Raw genomic sequence first — 16,343 nt, 5'->3', positions numbered from 1 at the left:
GTAGAAGGTACAGGATTGTATATATGTTGATGGATAAGGTATGGTAAATTTTTATTAAGGATTTTTGCATCTATAGTCTTGAGAGATATTGTTCTCCAGGTGTGTGTGTGTGTGTGTGTGTGTGTGCGTGCACGCGCGCACCAGTGCCTGAGTGTGTGCATTAATGTGTGTATGTGTGCTGTTTGTCTTGGTAACAGGATAATTCTGACCACATAAAATGAGTTTTGAAGGGTTCGCTTCCCTTCTATTTTCTAGAATAGGTGGTACAAAATAATGTTAATTCTTTTAAATGGTTGGTAAAATTCTGCAGGGAGACCATCTGGACCTGAAGACTTAGAGGACGGGGTAATTACAAATTCAATTGGTGTGATGGTTATAGGACTATTCAAGTTATCTTTTCATATTGACTGAGTTTAGGTAATCTACAGTTTCTTTATTAATTGGTCCTTATCTTCTAAGTTGTCTAGTTTGTAAGCTAGAATTTGTTCACAGTATTCATTTATTATGCTTTTGATGTCTACAGGATCTGTTGTGATATCTTCTATTTTAATATTGATGTTTTGCTTTTTTTAAAAAAAACTTTGTCAATCTTGTTAAAGTTTTATCAACTTTTTTTGAAATTTTAGTACAAACCTTTTTGACTTATTGATTTTCTCTGTTGTTTTCCTGTTTTCCAAATGTATTCATTTCTGCCTGTCTTTTTTTCTTTTCCCCTCCTTTGAGTTTATTTTGTTCTTCTTTTTCTAGCTTTGAGGTAGAAATGTATTTTGTTGACATGAAGTCTTTCTTCTTCTCTAATGTAATTATTCAGTGATATTAGCTGCCTTTTGCAGATTTTGATACACTGTGCTTTACTTTAATTTCATCCTATGCATATCTTTTTGAGACTTTCTTCTGGGAATTCTTAGAAGTGTGTTGCTTTTCCGAGTTTGGGGAGTTTTCCTTTAGTCTTTCTGTTTTTTTATTTCTAATTTAATTATCTTAATGTTAGAGAACTTACTCTGTATTATTTCAATTACTTTTTTATATCATTAAGGTCTGTTTTATGACTAGAATATGGTCTATCTTGGTGAATGGGCAGTTTTAAAGAATGTGTTCTGTTATTGGATGGAGTGTTCCACAAATATCAGTTAGATTTTGACAGCTCAGTGTTGTCCAATTCTTCCATATCCGTGCTGGTTTCTCTCTAGCAGTTTTCCAGTTCCTGAAAGGGGAGTGTTGAAGTCTCCAACTATGCATGAAGATTTGTCTACGTCTCCTTTCAAATCTACCAGTGTTCTGTTTCATGCATTCTGAAGCTGTATTGTTTGCTGTTTATAGTTTTAGGATAATTATATGTTCTTGGTGGGTGGATCTATTTTTCTTTTTTTGAGGGGGACGGAGTGTTGCTCTGTTGCCCAGACTGGAGTGCGGTGGCACTATCTTGGCTCACTACAACCTCCGCCTCCCGGGTTCAAGCGATTCTCCTGTCTCAGCCTCCCGAGTAGCTGGGATAACAGGCACTCACCACCATGCCCGGCTAATTTTGTGTGTGTGTGTGTGTGTATTTTTAGTAGAAATGGGGTTTCACCACATTGGCAAGGCTGGTCTCGAACTCCTGACCTCAGGTGGTCCGCCTGCCTCAGCCTCCCAAAGTGCTCGGGTTACAGGCTTGAGCCACCGTGCCTGGCAGATGGATCTGTTTTTATCATTAGGCAGCGTTGTGTTTGTCTCTAATACTTTTCTTTAATCTGAAATTAATATAATATTAATATAGACATAACTTTTTTCTTTGTTTACATTATATATCTTCTTCCCTCATTTTACTTTCAACCTACTTATGACATTATGTTTGAGCTTTGAGTTTCTTGTATATAGCATATGGCTGGATTGTGTTTATTTCATCCACTCTGACAATCTCTTTCTTTTAATTGTTGTTTTAGGCCATTTACAAGATATAATTATTGATATCTTAGACATACATTTGCCATTTTATCAATTGCCTTTGTTTAATCCTTACATTTCTTTTTTCTTGAGTCTGCTACTAGAACATTTCTGAGAATTTTATTTTGATTTATTTACAATGATTTTGAGCATGGCAGTTTGCATATTATTCTTAGCAGTTGTTTTATTTATTGCTATTTACATGTGTAAATGATTACAGCCTACTGGTGTCCATGTATTACCATTTTGTGAGAAGTATAGAAACCTGACTTCCATTTAAGTTGCTTTACTTCATGACTTTTTACATAAAATTGCCTTGACGTTTTACTGCATTGAGCATCATATCAGATATTGTTATAACTTTTGCTACAACCATAAAACATTATCAAAGAAACTCATAAGAAGGACAGTCTATTATGTTTGCTTCTACTTTTACAAATTCCATTATTCGTTTTTTCCTTTCTGGAGGCCCCAGGCTTCTCCTTTTCTTTTTTTTCCCTTTTGTTGGTAAATCTTTCTTTAGCTATTTTTAAGGGAAGTTCTGTTAGTAATAAGTCCTCGTACCTTTTCTTCATCTGAGAGTATCTTCCCTTAATTCCTGAAGGTTGTTTTCATCAATATAGGATTTTCAATTGACAGTTCATTTTTTTTAAGCACTTGAAAAATGTTGAGCCATTTCCTCTGGCCTCCGTTGTTTCAGATGAGAAATTTGCGCTCATTCAAATTGTATTCTCCTATGGGAAGTGCATCACTCTTCTTTGGTTGCTTCAGAAGTTTAAATATGATGTACATGGAATGAATTTCTATGAGTTTATCTTACTTGGGGCCCTCTCTGCATCTCGGATCTGTGGGTTTATGTCTGATGCCATATTTGGGGAATTTTGAAATGTTTTATTTTATCAAATACTTTTCAGCCACAAATTTGTACTTCTCTTCTTCCCCAACTCTGATACAAATCTACATCATTGCTTTAGTTGTCCCACGGACTCTTTAGACTGTTCAAGATTTTTCAGTCTATATTCTCTCTGTTTAGATTAAACAAATACTATTGACCTATTTCCAAATTCACTGATTCTATGATCTGTCATCTTGACTATAATATTTTGTCCATCCAGCTGTTTTTACATTTATTTTCAGTTTTTAAATTTTCACTTGATTTTTATAAAATTTATGTTTTTGATATTTTTCTACTTTTTTATTTGTTTCCAGAGATTTGTAATTGACTGTTGAATAATATTTAAGGATCAGCTTTAAAGTCGTTGTGAGATGATTTCAACATCCAATGCATTTTGGTTGGCACTGTTTGATTGTCTTTCTCATTCCACTTGAGGTATCCCAGCTTTTTTCATAAGTGATTTTTCTATGATATTCTATACATTTTGTCTATTGTGTTGGGAGACTCTTGATCCTATTAAATCTCCTATTTCAGTGGATAGTTGGTCCATTTATTCCCCTCTGCTTTATTCTTTAGGTGTTAGTGCTCCCCTTCATTCCCTACTGATGCTGGGAGGCACTTAGTGGGAGTGGCCCAGGGATGTGGAGGCACTTCCCTGGGTCACCTGTTGCCACTGAGTGACATTCTGAGAAAAGGAAGGGCAGAAGCCACTAGGCCTGAGTCTCCTCATGCCACTGCATGTAGGGCATTCCTGTTGCTTCCACTGTGGGTAGATCAGTTCTCCTTCCAGTGCACTGGTTGAGTAGCATGGGCTGGGATGACCAAGGCTTTGCTGCTGCTGCTGGATTGGACCCCAGGGCATAGGTTATGCAATAAGAGGGGAAGGTTGGGGCAGATCAGACCACCGTTCAGGGCTCCGGGTTGAAGCAGGGGTTGGGGGTCCACACTTGGTCTTGGTTGACTCCCCCCTTTCCCACCCCTTTGGTCGGAGAGAGGCTTTCTTTTCCTTTGTAGGGAGAGTTAGTGTATCAGGCCTCCCTGACACTCCATCCAGAGTTACATGGCAGATAAAAAGAAAACCCCCATAATTCACATCACTGTGGTTGATCAAGCCCTACGGTCCTTCCTTAGTAAGTTCAACTTCTTTCCCACCTTCAGAATCGTCTTATTTTATGTTGTGTAATATCCAGGGTATTTAGTAGTTGTATTTACAAGAGAGATGCAGACAAGAATTTGCATCTGGCATAGGTGCCAGTAAAAATGTACCTATGCCATCTTGTTCTGGAACTGGGCAGGAATATCTTTTGCCCTTTGTAAAGATAAAAACACTCAGCCTAGTATGAGAAGTGGGTGAGACTCTCATTTAGTTGCTGGACTTAAATAAAAACCCTATATATTTTCCATTTCTCAAGAAAGAGTGAGGGAAAGATTACTTATCTAAAATAATTACCAAAATCTCTACCCAGCCTTGTTTTGCAAAATCTGTCATTAAATAATGATTTTTTTCCTTGAGCTGATATGTGCGTTTCTTCAGTTATCTTGCTTTATAATGACGCTATACCTTTAAGTGATTAACATTATGATAAAAATAGTTATTTGGCCACTATGGTCACATCCAGTTGAATTTTGTGAGTTTTAATGTAAAGGGGAATGCTAATTCTTTCCAGAAGTCCATATTGATGGTTCCTGGGAAACAAGAAGACAAAATAAGGCCACGAATGTCAGAAACAGTAGTGAGAGAAAGACTGTTGGAAGAAAACTATGAAGGCAACAGAGTCTGACTCCAAATTCTCTTGGGCTCCACCCTGCTCAGGGTGGGAAGAGGGATTGTCTCCAGCCCTCAGGAGCCCCTCAGCATTCCCTACCACATAACCAGTTTTATTTTCTTATTAGGGGATCTTATTATCCGGTATGTTGGAATGCATTTATGTGTTTGTGCTCTGTCTCCCTGCGTTGGCATAAGCCCGATGGATGCAGGACCCTTGTCTAACTACTATAACTTTTGCACCCAGAAGCGGACCTCAAACATTAGAGCAATGAGAAGCGCTTAAAAACTCTGGCACCTATAGCTTCAGCAAGCATTAAACACAGCCAATTCCACTGAACACGTTAAACATAGCCTAGTTCCTACAAGCATTGACGTGAAACTCCACACTGAAGGCCTGTTTACCTCAGTGTCAATTACTCACTATAAGATGTCTGCTCTCAACAAAAGAATTACAAGTCATGACAAATGGCAAGAAAAAAAATAGTCTGAAGAGACAATGCAAGCCTCAAAGCCAAACTCAGATGGGACACCCATGCAGACATTATCAGGGAATTTAAAATAATTATGATTAATATGTTAAAGGTGACAATGAAAAAATAATATGCAAGATCAGATAGGAAATGTCAGTAGAGAAATGGAAACTGTGAGAAATAATCTAAAGAAAAATTTTGAAATCAAAATAACAATAACAAAAATGAAGAATATCTCCAATGGGCTCATCAATTGACTCAACTGATGTAAAAAATTAGTAAATTTTTAAAAAGGTTAATGGAAACTTTCTAGCTGTAGCAAAAGTAAAATACAAAAAGATAAACAAACATAATCCTGTGAAACCCAAGAACTGTGGGTGTTATTAAAAGGTGTAACATACATGTAATTGAGATGCCAGAAATAGAAAAAGAGAGAACAAACCGGAAGAAATACTTGAAGTAATAATGGCTAAGAGTTTTCCAGAATTTACAGGCACCAAAACACACATCAAGGAAGATCAGAGAACACCAAAGACACTGAGAGAATCTTGAATAAAGCCAGGAAAAGAAAAAGCCCACCTTACTGATATAGAAATAAGAATTAAAATGACATCAGACTTCTCTTAAGAAACCATACAAGCAAGAAGAATGTGGGGTGAAATATGTAATATGTAGGGTGGAAATACACCATCACAGAATTTTATAACAAGTGAAATTATATTTCAAAAATAAAGGAGAAATAAAGATTTCCTCAAACAGTAGCTGAAAGAATCCATTGTCAGCAGATGTTCTCCACAAGAAATGACAAAACAAGTTTTCCAGACGAAGAAAAAATGAATAGGCAGAAACTAGGATCCACTTACAGCAACAAAGAGTATCAGAGAATTAATAAATGAAGGTAAAATAAAATATGTCATTGTTCTTATTCTTCATTGATCTAAAAGCAATATACTTAAAGCTATATACTTAATATATAGTAGCAGTGATATACTAGATTATTTCAGCATATGAAGAACTGAAATGAGTGACAACAATGGTCCAAGGGATGGGAGGGGAAATTGTGAATATAAGGTACCTACACTCCATGTTCAGTGGTACAGGGCTAGTTGAAGGTGGACTTATATGTGTAAAAGTGTATACCGCAGGCTGGTGACAGTGGCTCATGCCTGTAATGCCAGTGTTTGGGAGGCCAATATGGGAGGATTGCTTGAGCCCAGGAATTCAAGACCAGCCTGAGCAACAGAGTGAGACCCCATCTCTACAAATAATAATAATAATAATAAATAATTAGCTGTGTACGGTGGCATGCCTGTAGTCCCAGCTACTCGGGATGCTGAGGTGGGAGGATCGCTTCAGCCCAGGACTTGGAGACTGCAGTGAGTTAAGATAGCACCACTGTACTCCAGCCTGGGGGACAGAGCAGGAGCTTGTCTCAAAAAAAAAAAAAAAAAAAAAAAAAGTCAGACACAGTGGCTCACACCTGTAATCCCAGCACTTTGGGAGGCTGAGGCGGGTGGATCACCTGAGGTTAGGAGTTCAAGACCAGCCTGACTGACATGGTGAAACCTTGTCTTTACTAAAAATACAAAAAAAAAAATTGGCTGGGCATGGTGGCACATGCCTGTAATCCCAGCTACTTGAGAGGTTGAGGCAGGAGAATCGCTGGAACCCGACAGGCACCAGTTGCAGTGAGCTGAGGTCACGCCATTGCACTCCAGCCTGGGGGACGAGCAAATAAAAAGTATATTGCAAACTCTAGGAAAGTCACTATTTTTAAAAAATATATAAATGATATACTGAGAGAAGATAATGTGAAGTCATATAAAATGTTCAATTAAAACAAGAGAAGGCAGAAAAACAGAAAAAAAATAAAAAGCAAATGCAGCAAATTAAAATAGTTACAAACTAGAAGATCTTAATCTAGCTGCATTGAGAATCACTTAAAATGTGAATGATCTAAATAAACCAACTAAAACTCAGAGATTGTCAGAGAGGATTGAAGTAAACTATGTGTTGACTATAAGAATCTCATTTTAAGTATCACAATTCAGGTTAATAGTAAACAGATTGAGTGACATATGCCCTACTAACACCAATCAAGAGAAAACTGCAGTAGCTATATTAATTTAAGACAAAGCTGACTTCAGAACAAGAAAGATAATCAAAGTTAAAGAGGGGTGTTATTTAATTACAGAGGGGTTAATTCTCTAAGAAAACATAAAATTCCTAAGTGTGTTTGCGTCTAATAAAAGAACATCAAAATATGTGAACAAACCCTGATAGAAGCGAAAGGGAAAACAGACTAATCCATTGTAATAGTTGGTTATTTTAACACCCCTTTTTCTGTCAATAACACCCCTCTGTCAATAAGGTATAGATGACAAATGCCATGAATATACTTAATCTACTTGACATTTATAGAATAGTTTATACACCCACAGCAAAATACTCATGACTGTCAAGTTAATATGAAACTTCCATCAAGATAGACCATATTCTGGGCCATACAAAAACACCAAAGCAAACTTAAAATAATAGAAGTCATACAAGTGATGTTCTCAGATGACATTGGAAGTAATTAAGAAATCACCAGTCAAACCATAGCTGGAAAATCCCTCAAATACTTGGAGATTAAACAACACACCTCTAAATAACAGTAAATAAGTACAGAAGAAAGAAAATAATAAAAATTAGAGGAAAATCAATGAAATTGGAAATAAGAAAACAATGTTTTTAAAAAAAACAACAAAATGAAAAGCTAGGTCTTTCAAAAAAAATACCCAATTGAAAGTCCTCTTGCCAAGCCAATCAAGAGATAAAGAGTGAAGACACGAGCTACTAATAGCAGAAATGAAAGACCTTCACCATGGCTGATCCCATGCCACAAAAAGTCAAAAGGGGACAGATACTATGAACAACTTTATGCCCACAAATTTTATAACCTAGATAAAATGGCCAATTCATGGGAAGAACAAAACTACTAAAATCCACATAAGGTTAAATAGATAGCTTGAACACTCTACATCTTTTCTTTTTTTTTTTTTCTGGAGACAGAGTCTTGCTCTGCCACCCAGGCTAGAGTGTAGAGGCGCAATCTCGGCTCACTGCGACCTCTGCCTAACAGGTTCAAGCAATTCTCCCACCTCAGCCTCACAAGTAGCTGGGATTACAGGTGCGTGCCACCACGCCAGCTAATTTTTGTATTTTTAGTAGAGACAGGGTTTCGCAATGTTGGCCAAGCTGGTCTCAAACTCCTGACCTCAAATATCTACCCGCCTTCACCTCCCAAAGTGCTGGGATTACAGGAGCGAGCCACTGTGCTGGGCTAATAGTCTGCATCTCTTAAAGAAATGAAATTAATAATTAAAAACCTTCAAGATACCTGAGGCCCAAAAAATTTTATTAAAGAATTCTATCTAATATTAAAGGAAGAACCAATACCAATTCTCCACAATATCTCAGATAATATGGGTAAGAACACTTTCCAACTCATTTTTTGACTCCAGAATTACTCTAATAACAAAACCATATAAATACACCATAAGAAAACTACAGCTGCTAATAAAATATTAGCAAATAAAATCCAGCAATACAATATACTTGTGTGTATATATATTATATACTTATATATATAATATACAATATATAAAAAATATGTGTGTGTGCGTGCACATGTGTATGTGCGTGTGTGTGTGAGAGAGAGAGATAACATATTATAGCCAAATGTGGCTCATTTCAGGAATGCAAGCCTGCTATGACATTAGTAAACAATGTAATACATTATATTAACAGACTAAATAAGAAAAATATATTATCATACCAATAGATGCAGTAAAAGCATTTGACATAATTCAACACACATTCATAATTTTAAAACAAAACTGTAAGAAAACTAGAAATAGAAAGGTCTGTCTTTAAAATAATAAAGAAACACACAAAATCATACACCTAACATCATATTTGAAGTTGAGGAACTGAAGACTTTCCTGTTAAGGTAGAGAAAAAGCCAAGGATGTCTTCTCTTAGCTCACCAATTCAACATTGTTCCAGAAGTCCTATCAAGTGCAGTAAGCCAAGAAAAGGAAATAAAAAGAAAAAAGGTTGGAAAGGAAGAAATAAAACTGCATTTATTCCCTGGTAGCATTATTGTCCATGTAGAAAACCACCAAGAGTCTACTAAAAAACTCCTAGAAATAATAAGCAAGTAAAACAAGGTTGCAGGATACAAGATCAATACATAATATATAATTGCCTTCCCATATCCCGGTAATGAACAACTGGAATTCAAAATTGAAGAAACATTATCTTTTACAAAAGCAACAAAAATGGAGTGCTCAAGTATAAATCTAACAAAATGTGCATAGGATCCATATGCAGAACACTACGAAACACTGAAAAAATGAACCTAGACATAGACCTAAAATCTTTTGCAAAAATGAACCAAAAATGGATCACAGATCTAAAAGTAATACACAAAAGTATAAAACTTCCTTAACAAAACATAGGAAAAAAAATCGATATGACTTTGGTAATGATTTTAAAATAAATGCCAAAAGTATTGTCCATGAAATAATAAATGGGCTACGTTATATTAATAAATATGCCATGTTAAATGAAATAAGACAGGCACAGAAGAACAAATATCACATGATATTTGTCTTTCATTCACTCATACGCAGAATCTAAAGAAGTTGATCCCACGGAAGTAGTGAGTAGAATAGTGGTTACCAGAGGCTGGGGAAGGGTTGGGGAAGGGGGTATTACTAGGGAAAGATTGGCCAATGGGTACAAAGTTACAATTACAGTTACAGTTACATAGGGGAGAATAATTTCTGGTTCAAAGTAGGATGACTATGGTGAACAATAACGTATATTGCAAAATAAATAGAAGAGAGAATTTTGAATGTTCTCACCACAAAGAATGATAATGCATTAGGTGGTGGATGTGCTAAATACTCTTATTTGATTTTTATGCAGTGTATATATGTGTCGAAATATCACTCCATATCCCACAAATATATAAAATTATTAATGTGACAATAAAAACAAAATAAATATAGATAGATAAGTTGAAGTTTATTAAAATTAAAAAAATGTATAGTCTCCAAGGACATGGTTGAAAAAAGACAATTAATGATGGTGTTGAGAAATGACAAGTAGCTTGGAGAAAATAATTAGAAGACATGTATCTGTATAGGATCTGGATGATACTGTATGATACTGTAAAGCTAGACACATGGCAACACACATTTGTCGAAACTTACGGAACTGATAGCACAAAAAGTGAAGCCTAGCGCACACACACTTAAAAAAAAAGTCATTTAGAGCAGGGTGTGGTAGCATGCACTTATAGTCCCAGCCACTTGGGAGGCTGAGGCAGGAGGATCGATTGAGCCCAGGAATTCCAGACTGCAGTGGGCTGTGATCACACCTGTGAATTGTCACTGCACTCCAGCCTGGGCAACATAGAGAGACCCTGTCTCTAAAATAAAACAAAACAATCATTTAGGAAGTTAGGGTATCCCAGAACGGAATGCAGATGGTGGTAACAGAGTCTAACTGTATTACGAATATATAACACATCCTTATTGAAAGAGGTATGGGAAAAAGTGCTGACCTGATTACCTTTGGAAATAAGTGAAGACAGGAGGACTAAAGGCAAAAAAGACAGTGCATAAGCACTCTACTCTAATTGGTAAATTTGATTTTCACAGAGTTCCAGTTAACAGTTCTGAAACCACTATGCATACTGGAATTGAAGTACAGGGATAGTAGATGGTGAGAGCCAGTTTTCTTGCTTTTGGAGAGGGAGGTTATAGGAAAGAAAGGCTGGAATGGGCCGTGTGGACACGTGGTATTTCCTTGGCATTGGAGACAGCAGTTGAAACTAATGTTTAGCTTGATATCCATACAGATGATTTCATATAGAAATGTTTGTAGATAAATCACTGCTCAAGGAAATAAAAGGACACAAACAAATGGGAAAAAATTCCATGCTTATGGACAGGAAGAATCAATATCATGAATTGGCCATACTGCCCACAGTAATTTCAGTAAGATTCAATGCTATTCCCATCAAGCTACCATTGACTTTCTTCACAGAATTAGAAAAAAACTACTTTAAATTTCATATGGAACCAAAAAAGAGCCTGTATAGCCAAGACAATCTTAAGTAAAAAGAACAAAGCTGGAAGCATCATGCTACCTGACTTCAAACTATACTACAAGGGTACAGTAACCAAAACAGCATAGCACTGGTACCAAAACAGATATAGAGACCCATAGAACAGAACAGAGGTCTCAGAAATAACACCACACATCTACAACTATCTGATCTTTAACAAACATGACAAAAGCAAGCAATGAAGAAAGGAATCCCTATTTAATAAATGGTGTTGGGAAAACTGGCTAGCCATATGTAGACAACTGAAACTGGACCCCTTCCTTACACCTTATACAAATATTAACTCAAGATGGATTAAAGACCTAAACATAATACCTGAAACCATAAAAATCCTAGAAGAAAACCTAGGTGATACCATTCAGGACAGAGGTATGGGCAAAGACTTAATAACTAAAACACCAAAAACAATGGCAACAAAAGCCAAAATTGACAAATGAGATCTAATTAAACTAAAGAGCTTCTGCATAGCAAAAGAAATTATCATCAGAGTGAACAGGCAAACTATAGAATGGGAGAAACATTTTGCAATCTATTCATCTGACAAAGGTCTAATATCCAGAATTTACAAGGAACTTAAACCAATTTACAAGAAAGAAACAAAAAAACCCATCAAAAAGTGAGTGAAGGATATGAACAGACACTTCTCAAAAGAAGACATTTATGTGGCCAACAAACACATGAAAAAAAAGTGTGTCATCACTGGTCATTAGAGAAATGCAAATAAAAACCACCATGATATACCATCTCATGCCAGTTAGAATAGCAATCATTAAAAGATCAGGAAGCAACAGATACTGGAGAAGATGTGGAGAAATAGGAACATTTTTACACTGTTGGTGGGAGTATAAATTAGTTCATCCATTGTGGAAGACAATGTGGCGATTCCTCAAGGATCTGGAGCCAAAAATATCATTTGACCCAGCAATCTCATTACTGGGTATCTACCCGAAGGATTATAAATCATAAATCATTCTACTATAAAGACACATGCACACATATGCTTATTTCAGCACTATTTACAAAAGCAAAGACTTGGAACCAACTCAAATGCTCATCAATAATAGACTGAATAAAGAAAATGTGGTACATATACACCATGGAATACTATGTAGCCATAAAAAAGAATGAGTTCATGTCCTTTTCAGGGACATGGATGAAGCTGGAAACCATCATTCTCAGCAAACTAACACAGGAACAGAAAACCAAACACTGCATATTCTCACTCGTAAGTGGGAGTTGAACAATAAGAACACGTGGACACAGGGAGGAAAACATCACACACCGGGGCCTGTTGCGGGGTGGGGGCAAAGGGAGGGAGGGCATTAGGATAAATACCTAAGGCATGCAGGGCTTAAAACCTAGATGATGGGTTGATGGGAGCAGCACACCAGCGTGGCACATGTATACCTATGTAACAGACCTGCATGTTCTGCACATGTATTCCAAAACTTAAAGTATAATTTAAGAAAAAAAAAAATGTTTGTAGATATGTGTATGTGCACAAGGCTGTATATGCATGGAAATTTCCTTGCTAGATCAACTGAGAGGGCCTAGAAGCAACTATACCTGACTAGTAATGAGCATAGCCAGTCCCTAGGTCTGATTTATACTATGATTCTCCAATAAAGTAAAGCAGGGATCCTTGGAGAAATGGCTGTTTCTAGGGATGATATAATACAAGAATATGCAATATCGGTCTGGAGCATCTTGTAATGCCAGAAGTTCTCAAAAACCTATAAACCCACACAGATAGAGTATATCAAGGGAGCACAGAAACCAACTGAAAGAGCTCCCAGTGGTCAAAGCTGGAACAATTAGAGCAGCACAATAAAGAATGCAGTATACAATTTTTAGCTTAAAATATAAAATAAATATCCATGAGTCCATACTCATATAAAGAAATTATTGAATAAATATGGGGAGAGTCCAATCTCTTGCACAGAGTAATTTCAAAAATTGTATGTAGATATTCCCCTAAAGTATGTGGGCTGCTCATAGTGGCTTCCTGTCAAAGGAATATGGAAATATGGAAAGGGGAAAAATAAGAGTAACTTTAGAGTGGAGAAACCTCTCAAACACTCTCAGCCAGGTGGTCAAGGTCAACATCAACAGTAATAGGTATAGGTCAGGTTGGAATAATGGAGTCTTGATATGATGTATCTCTCTGGTCTTCTTCCCATAAATCCATCCATCCATACATATATAAATCCAGTCTGATTTGAGAAAAGCAGCAGACAAAATCTAACAGAGGGTATTCTACAAAATACCCTACCAGGACTCCCCGTGAGTATGGATAAAGAATGTTTTGAAAATTCAGTTAATATGCGTAACATAACAGATGAAGATAAAGCCCAAATCAGAAGCCCAAAGAAAGTAGCAGAAGGAAAACAGAAATAGAGCAAAAAATAAGAAAAATATAAAAGGAGAAACTTCATTAAAAAATCAAGTGTAATAGTCAATTTATTATTTTATTTAACAACTATTTAGTGAGAGGTGACTCTGTGTCAGGCAATCTTCCAGCACTAGGAAGAAAGCAGAGAAAATATGATACAAATACCACTGACCTCAAGGATCGGTGTGCTGGGTAGGAAGACAAGTCATCACCATCATTAAGTCAATAGTAGATTGATTAGTTAATGATTAGTACCATGGAGAAGAAACGTGCAAGGAAGGCGGTGTTATTTTTAATCAAGTCTTCATGAAAGCCTCTCTGAAACTAATATTTGAGCAAAGAACAGGCAGGAGGATCCGTAGGGGTAAAGCCTCCGGCTGAGCTTATGCTTGCTATGTTTAAGGAGCAGTAGGGAGGCCTGGACGGCAATGCAGTCTGCAGATCCACAGGTACCAGCGTGACTGGCATCCATACACCCACCTTTACACAAGAGGGTTGGACCACATCAGAGATGGCAAATATGTAACATGCTCCCTGCAGCTTTCATCTCAGCCAGCACTAGAGACAATCCTGGTAAGTCACACTCCCTTTTCCAGGTGCACCCTCAAAACCCATTGCCATCAGTGCTGCAGCCCACTGCCACCTACAGTCCAGAGGAGACAGCGTTCCCTTCTACAATGCTATGGCTTTCTTGAAGGAAGAGGGAAATGTATGAACTCAGTAGTTATCTGTCATCCGGGAGTGTCTTGAAGAAACTGAAATGAATGAATGGGGGTGAATTAGAATAGGAGGAAGAAGAAAGTAGACACCATGTGTAATAGCCAAGGCAGCAGCTTTGAGAGGTAACAGAACACGCCCAAGTTGAGCATTCTCCAGGGTAGACTCTTGGGACACTGAAGGTTCAGAGAAAGCAGATAGTGAATGTCCCATTGTCCAAAACATCTGCAAGCTCCAGGCCTAGAACTTCCCATTTGGCCCCCTCACTTTGCGGTGTCTTTCTTCACTTTGTGACAGCACTGCTGTTCACTCTCCTTGTGTCTTCTTTAATATATCAAGTCACCACAGCCTTCTATTGCAAAACACTGCTGTTACTGAAGAAACAAATCTGTCCTTCTTTATTTGCATTCCAAACACTGAGTAGAATAATTATATCAATTATAATTTCTCCCCGTTTGACACAGAATAAAAGAGATGAAAACATTGCAAGGCAATGTCATTACATTATGGCCCTCCTGAGTAAGGGCTTAATTGGTGGTAAAATAAAACCTAGTACTAGGTATCTAAAGCCTTTTCTACTAATACCAAATTGCTTTTTCCCAGGGAGGACAGACAGGTACAATTTGATGTCTAGGAGGAAAAAAAAGTGACTTCCCTTCTGCACGTGGAGCAGAGCACAACAGCCTTTGTATGTATATTTAAAGCAAAATTTAAAAAGGGATTCTGTACGTTGAAATGGTAGCCATGCCTCTACCCCATCTGAGGGTGTTACCCCTGCATTGCCTGAGGAAACTGCAATGTCCTCCCCTGAGGCAGCTGCCATGAAAGATGGTCCACCCCTCTTTGCTTCTAGACTTATAATTCAACTAAAGTCCCAACAGGTTCATAAATGTGAGGAGATGCATTATACTCACCTATTTGATTTTTCGATCAAACAACTAACAGATTTTTCTAATTATATAGGCAGATATTTGGGAAGCTGTGTGGGAATGGATATTGAGGGTGTGGGATAATGGTGAAAGAAACATAAAGTTGGATCAAAACAAACTTATCGATATGAGCCGACTAAGCAGAGATTCTGCATTTACTGTTGCAGCTTAGGGAGTTAGAAAAAGGGCACTGATTGTTTGGTTGGTTGGCTGAAATATGAATCAAGAGATGGCCCACCATAAGCAAGTTGGAGATGCCTGACCTTCCTTGTTTTAATGTAGAGACAGGGATTCAAAGACTTAGGGAGATTGGAATGCTACAGTGGACTTGTCATTTTAGACCTACCCACCCATACTGGGAGGGTCCAGAAATCATACTTTTGACCAGTACTATGGGAAATAAATTTGTAAGGGGATCCCTGGTGTCCTTGAAAAGCTCAATGATCACTCTTCTCCATAGGCCAGACCTCACAGTGGAAACCGCAGTCACTCAATTGAAAAACTTAAATACAATGGGAGTAATTGGATCTTGGGGTGCAAGGGGCTGAGTGGGAAACTCAGCCTCCAAGGGTGGGGTGAGGGTGGGTACCTTGATGGACAGTAGAGTCAGAGCAGCAATCAGAATAGTCTGACTCATACGAACCTTTGGTGTTGGCTACTTGATTGTGGTGGCCCCAGAAGTGACACAGAGAAGAAGCCTACTAAATCCTTACTTGTTCTGTATACGCAGAAAAGTTCTAGATTAAGTGTGAACAAAAGTCTTACTTGAATCATAAAATCAGAGACTTACTGCTGCTCAACAAATTCCCAGAATTGAGCCAGGTTACAGACCTAGAGCCCGTCGAATGCAGGGGAGGCTGGGTTCTCTCGTGGAAAGAAACAGTACGCTACCAAAAAAAAATACTCTTGATCTTTATCCAAGCCTTTCCCAAAGAGACCTAAAGACTTTTACCAGGGTAACTGTGCATTGGGGAAGAAAGAACAACCAGTTCAGGGACCACTCGATCCTGCTCTGAACTGACACTGATTCCAGGAGATCCAAAACATCTCTGTGGGCCTCCAGTC

The 16,343-nt window shown here is 37.6% G+C and overlaps 1 long non-coding RNA gene across 3 annotated transcripts in view; it reads right to left on the bottom strand.

Annotated features, from left to right (window-relative positions):
- LOC110740979 overlaps positions 1-16,343 on the bottom strand; it is a 210,402-nt gene that overhangs the window by 13,703 nt on the left and 180,356 nt on the right. The window contains exon 5 of one of the 3 annotated variants that reach the window (XR_004176436.1): positions 12,704-14,387. The exons of the other annotated variants lie outside the window; for them this stretch is intronic. This is a non-coding gene — a long non-coding RNA (uncharacterized LOC110740979). Of the gene's footprint in view, positions 1-12,703; positions 14,388-16,343 lie in introns of those variants that run through there. 3 annotated transcript variants of the gene reach the window in all.

Source organism: Papio anubis, chromosome 10 (genome assembly GCF_008728515.1).
Source record: "Papio anubis isolate 15944 chromosome 10, Panubis1.0, whole genome shotgun sequence".
NCBI lineage: Eukaryota > Metazoa > Chordata > Mammalia > Primates > Cercopithecidae > Papio > Papio anubis.
This window is presented reverse-complemented; position numbering and strand designations above follow the sequence as displayed.